General features: G+C 29.7%; 1 non-coding gene across 1 annotated transcript; it reads right to left on the reverse strand.

Annotated features, from left to right (window-relative positions):
* Positions 1 to 3,558: 3,558 nt before the first annotated feature.
* On the reverse strand, positions 3,559 to 3,631 carry TRNAE-CUC (transfer RNA glutamic acid (anticodon CUC)). The gene has a single exon. It is a non-coding gene; the product is annotated as a tRNA-Glu (tRNA).
* Positions 3,632 to 6,840: the final 3,209 nt, after the last annotated feature.

Below are 6,840 nucleotides of genomic sequence, written 5' to 3' on the forward strand. Positions count from 1 at the left end.
AGTTCCAAGATTGAACATATATTGTGTACAAGTCTATGAGGGTCCAGATCGGAGATTTTATATTTTTAATATTATTTGGATTGTGATTGTATTAAATAACTTGTAATTTGTCACAAACTATAGTGGAAGACCATAATTTTCAATGGGAAACCATTAGAGAGTGGAGATGTCTTAGTGAAGACAATAGTCGAACCCCTATATATCTGACGTACTATCTTCTCTCTCTATTTTAATTTCGTAGAATTGCATGTTTAGGTTGTTTTTACCACTTTCATAGAATCATATGATTTTAGGTTATTGCCTTATTAGTGATGTATCAACTAAGCATATGTTTTATTAGATTGACACTACTAATTCTCTTGTTATTGAGTAAGACTCGAAACTATAGTCTTAGAATTCTACTTGTATTGATTTTGTACATTTACACCGCTCGTGTAAATTAATATTAATTTAATATACTATTTTGATTAATTTTGGTTAGTTGTTTGATTCAATTTGAAATTTTTGTATACCGATTAAGGTGTTTTTTGTATATATTTTCTGATTAGCATAATCGATTTTATACCCACTTTGCTTCCACTACACAAATCATTTTTAAACTCTGATAAGTTTTCCAAACTAAACTAATTTTCAAATTGGTCAATTATATTTAGAAGGTCTACTCACCCCCTCTAGACCGTTGCATTCTCATATTCTCTTCAAACAAAGTGTTTAGAGGACGAATGATTCAGACCCAAGTCACTCCTCTTACTTTAATAGTAAAAGCTCCATCCTCTTCTACAGGAACAATGGAAATTTCCACTGACACGCCAACTGGGGAAACACCCCCTCCCTCGCTTTTGATATCATATGAAATGAAACAAAAAGATTGATGAAGCAAGTGTAATGCGATTTCATATCCAATCGAATATGTCGGGGTTACATCAATTACCAAAGAGCTTCTTCTTGTTCTCAATGGAACCTACATCCACAATGTCCTTACAACTTATTAAATCATTAGAAAACGAAAGTAAAGTTTCCTTCATATCTTTCTCTTCAGTAGTAAGAGAGTTATATGAGATAGAGTAAGAGCTAGTTTTCTCCTCAAAGTGGTCTGGTGACCAGAACTTCCAGACTCTGACCATTCAAGTAGTATGTCTCGAATCAGAAGTGGAGAAGCCGAATTTTTTTTAGTGAGACACATGGAAAATGGAGTTTCTAGGAAGTAATGAGGTTTGAACTTCTTCTAACTCTCAATATAAACGATGAAAAATTTGTCATCGTCATTCTGAAGCAGGGAAACTAACTGATGGACCTGCCCCTTCTTCAAAGGAGAATTGACTGAAAAAAGATGAAATAAGAGATCTTTTGAAGTAGAACATGTTTCCCTTATATTCATACCAGTATTGGAACACTCTTACGAAATCTAGGCAACAAGGTGGAGTTAATAGGGGGCAATACGAAGGTGGTCAGCCTACCTCATTTTCGAAAGTGATCAGAGGCAGTCAAACGCCCAATGAAAAATATTATAATAGAAAGAAATAGAACACCCATCAAACTTGCTACAAATCCTTTTATCAATAGGTATGATAGAGATAGACCAATTAGAAGGTGATCCCACCTCGAAAGTAGCCTTCATTACGAAAACTTCCTGGATATAGGAGGAAAGTATTCCCAAGTATGTAGAATCTACCCAGGGATATTGATTTGCATAAACCGACTCCAACAAGTCCTCTAGTCGAACCATATTCATTTCTGCATCATAAAATGAATAATTATGATCAAAGGTGATAGTGCAATGCTGAAAGGCGGAGCAAACTCTAGAACGCCTATGGGGATAACCTTTCTCAAGAGGCTGAATAAAGCAACCAATCTCACTCTCTGTCATCTTAGATAAACTAATACTTAAGTTAAATTTGGTGCGGGCAAAAGAGGCAGTGTGGGCGACATTTTCCTCCATTGACGAATCATCATCCCCGTGTGAAGAGTCCAAACCCGACCTAGAGCTACCACTAGGCGCATTCTAGGCAAGAATGGGAGAGTCCACCATGTAGAAATGTCCATGAGTTATGAGTTATCCACTCCAACAAATGACGAGGACACATCACTATCAAGTCCAAGGCACATGTTTATAGGTGCATCCCCCGGGTTGACCATAATAGTGCCCATAAGGAATATGAAGACGTATCTTGGGAAGAAAAGACACGAGGAAATAATGATCCACTGTGAAGAGATGTCAAATGGCTAAAGTTGCGGAAACGAATGAACATGAGAGTAAACTCAAGGAAGAAGAGCATGCTCTAAAGGATAAACGAACCAAGAGAGGTGCTTTAAAGAGGGTTTAGTCTTTTATAGTGAGATAAACAACAAATCGACGATCTAAATCAAAAGTAAAGAGGAAATTTAAGGGTGATGAATCAACCGCTTCTCGAGAATACAAATAATTCAGATGTACTCAAGTGCCATAGGTGGAAAATCATACCCTAACATGTATGCTTAAAGCCATACGCATCTTTAGAATATAAGCCCGTTTGTTTTAGCTTTTTTAAAAAATGATTTTTATAATGTTATATATTTTGGTGTAAACAATTTTTACAAAGAAACCTTTCATAAAAGCTTCAAATAAAAATTTGGTTTGAATAGTTATTCTTAAAATGTTATTTTAGATATTTCATTATTTTATCGAAACTTTTTTTGGATATCAAAATTTCAAAAAATCACTTAATTTTGAAGCTATTTCAAATAGTTTTTTATAAAAACCATTTTTGAGATACAACTTTTTGAAAAAATTGTGATTTTGACTATATTTTGATCTTCAATAAGATACGTTTATGTTATAGAATGTCAAAATTAGTATTTTAATTTATAAAAATAAATTTAGAAAAACTTATAATATTTTAAAAAATATTTTATAGAATCTATTTTTAAAATAAAATAAAAAATTTATTTTTTTAAAGTTAAAACAACAAACTGACCCTATATATATCAAACAAAATTTGAATAAGTGAAATGATAATTTGATAGTAGGAACTCATCAATTTGAGTAAGTATTCATTAATTTTTTTATATATCATTTTTTTCCGCCATCGATATTTAGTTTATTGAACGGATTAATCACTTTTTAATACAGTGAAATATAATTTGATATTATGAAATTTATGAAAAGTTGTAAATCATAAATTAAGTAAGAAAATGATAAAGTATCTAAAAAATTAAAAACATTTATTAGTCTCGGTTATATTTATCATTCTTTGGATTATTTTAAGAGCTCACACAATGAAGATAAATTTCCATTTAAAGACAATTCTCAACTAACTTTGATAGTTGAACACTAATCTCTATATTTCAATCATCACTAATATCAAATATGATTGTGGGATATATGGAATAATTTTCTAGTGTGTGGTTTAAATAATACTTCAATCCTTTAACTTTTACTTCACTCTCTCACCAAAATTAGTTTGCAGGTAAATGAAACTCAAAGAGAGTTCTTCTGAATAAATGTAAAATAGATCTACTCAATAATTAATTATGAAGAATATTAAATAATGTAAAGTTTTATAAAATTATTAAAAATAATTCCGTTGCCGGGACTTGAACCCGGGTCTCTCGGGTGAGAGCCAAGTATCCTGACCAACTAGACTACAACGGATTGTTGAGGGCTTAAAAGTTTGATCATATTTAAGGGATACATAACAGGTTAAAACATTTGCTATTATTCGATATATATATATATATATATATATATATAATGACGTGGCAGCATGGTGCATGGTTCTCCAACTTGGCTTGAGTGTCATCATTGTCTCAACCTCATAAGCGAAATGAAAAGGAGTTCTGTTGGTAGATTACTGTGGGTTATCCGATAATTTCATAGTGTAATGTTATAGCCGTTTTAAAATTGTTTATTATGAATTAGATGTCTGCATTTAAGTGGTCCATATGTTTAAGAAATTTTGATCTTAAAGAGTCTTAAGTTTAAAGGTCATTATAGTGGGTGATAATCACTTTTAATGATCATTATATTGGATAGTAATGACTTTTAATTATATTAAATGACTTATCAATTCTCGAGAGTAGAATCAAGTCTCTAAATAGCCTTTGGTCTCTAAGCTCTTAGCAAACTTAGAAGATAGTAAAATTTTGGAAGTCCAAAGGATTGTACACTCACAACACTATAATAATGGCTGGAGCCAATTATATAATTTTATTTCTGCATTTAATTTATTGATTTTGTTGTTCTTTTGTTATCAAGATTATATGATTATTATAAATTTATTGATATTGTTGTTCTTTTATTATCAAGAATATATGATCAATATAAATTTATTGATATTGTTGTTCTTTTGTTATCAAGAATATAAGATCAATATAAATTATGGTCTAATATTTTGTATCAGAGCCTATCTATTGCCTCTGTCTTGTTTTATATTGGTTCTTCCATATTTGATATTTTTGTGATTTATTCGTTTTGAATTTTAGAGCATTGTGTTACCATTATTAAAAATCAGTACTTCATTAGTTTTTTTTGGGATTATATTTTAAAGCAATTGTATAGGAGACTTTATTTATTTATTTATTCTCTCGTACAATTTAGTTGTTATGTCTAGTGATATTTATAATTTTAATCAGTTTCGGATTAGCTGCAACACTTTAAATTGGTTAAATTTATTTTTAAAGTGTTCTACGATCACATAAAAAAATTAAATATTACATTGTAATTGATCATATGTGGTATAGTAGATTTTATCCTATAAAAAAATTTAGAATATCAAATTATTTTCATAATTTGTCCACATGAATTATGAATTGGTACATAATTTGATAATTTGATCATAAAATTTAAATTTTTATGATACAAAAATAAAGTATTTCATACATGTAAAGTATATGGTTGTGTATGTAGTTTGAAAAATCTATCAATTTTTTTAAATAACTTTGATTGCATTAAAATTTAGTTCACATGTATTTTTATGTTACAAAATCTATTTTATGATATGTTTATATTAATACATATAATTTAGATGATATTTATGTCTTGAATTTTGACATAAATTTTTGTTTATTTTTATCTTCTCAGCCTCCTAATTTTTTTGAAATTCAATGTGATAGGTGTTGAAGGAAATAATTATCCTTCATTAAGAATGGGTGGACATTGAGTATGCTATTAGAAAAGATGATTTAATGTGTTTGGAAAATGAGAGAGAGGTTTTTTTTCTTCCCCAAAGTGAAGGGGTATGTGCGTGTATTATGAGAGTGAGAGAAGGATGGGGTCTCATATTTTTTTACCTTTCCACATGGGGCGCGTGGCAGTACTGTTGTGGTGATGTGGAGATATTTTTTTTTTCAATTTTCAACAACAATATATATATATATATATATATATATATATATATATATATATATATATATATATATATATATATATATATATATATATATATATATATATATATATATATATATATATATATATATAAAAGCGGATGAAATTAACACAACAATATTCCAAATAAATTTAATAACTAAAAAATAAACTAATTTAACCACTTAATAAATTCTAAATACTTTTTTTATGACTAATGTAATAAAAAAACAAAAATAAACGGATGAAAAATGAATAAAAATCAAGTGCAAAAATGCTTGAAAAATTATACTGAATATGCAAAAATGGTTGACGTGAAATAAACTTCTCGGAAACATACAGGTTTTGATCAAATTTTAAAATAAAAAAAATCATCGGTTAAAAGGCTCAAATTGATCAAAATACGATTGAAAAAGTAGTAAAAAAATAAAACAAACACACCGGGTTAAACTACGCGAACCGTAGATTAAGATTATTGATGTCTAGAAGCTCGATTTTGAAACTTTCCGCCCGTTAATTTGACGTATATTTGAAAATCGATTCAACCCGTCTCTCTATAGATTCGAAAATTTATTCTGATTGACAGTTTAAACAATATGCAGAATAAAATGCATGTTGTGTTGAGTATATAATGTAGATGTTTGGTAAATGCATTGATTTAATGAATAAGGGTCAAAATTGGGGTATGACACATTCATGTAATTACCACCTCTGAGTGTGTATAATTGTTGACTTGGCATGTACATGAGAATGTGCTTTTGATTCTTTGTTTTTGAATTGGTACCTTTGTAACTTCTTCAGTATATGTGAGAAGTAAATCCTGATTATGGACGGTTTTTTTATGCGGGTTATGGTGAATGTTGTGGCAAAGGCCATTTATGTTTCAAATTGGCTTAAATCATGAAGAAAGATGGAGTTTTGAAGCACAAGATCAAGAGACCACAAAGTGTGGAAAGTCAAGAGCAAGTCAGAATTTTGGTTAAATAATCAATGGTCAACAAGTCAACCCCGTTGACCAAAAGTCAATTTTTTTGTTGTAGTTTTCTTCATGTAATCTCTTTTATAGTGGTCTTGCAATCTTGTAATAGCTTTTACTTGAATGTAATGACAACTTGAATTTACTTTGCAAAAAAACTTCTTGTAATATTCTTGTACTACTGAAATTCCTTTTTCAACATCAAAGCTTCTTGTCTTGTATCCTTACCATTTTTTCTTTACAAAGTACTAATCCATTCATCAATAACTTGAACCACAAGTAACCATATTATAGATAGCAAAATCCTAATCCCTATGGAGAACACTTGGTCACTAAGTATTGAGAATAACACACATATTGAGATCAAACCAACCATTTGAATTCATACCGAGAACCTTTGACCTAAAAATGGTGTATGATGCATATGACATGAATACCTGATTCCCCTAAATGAACAATTAATAAGAGACATGTGTATGCAAACGAATGTAGCAATAATCCAGATAAAATGAAACGGGGT

This window comes from Lathyrus oleraceus, chromosome 5 (genome assembly GCF_024323335.1).
Source record: "Lathyrus oleraceus cultivar Zhongwan6 chromosome 5, CAAS_Psat_ZW6_1.0, whole genome shotgun sequence".
Classification (NCBI taxonomy): Eukaryota; Viridiplantae; Streptophyta; class Magnoliopsida; order Fabales; family Fabaceae; genus Lathyrus; species Lathyrus oleraceus.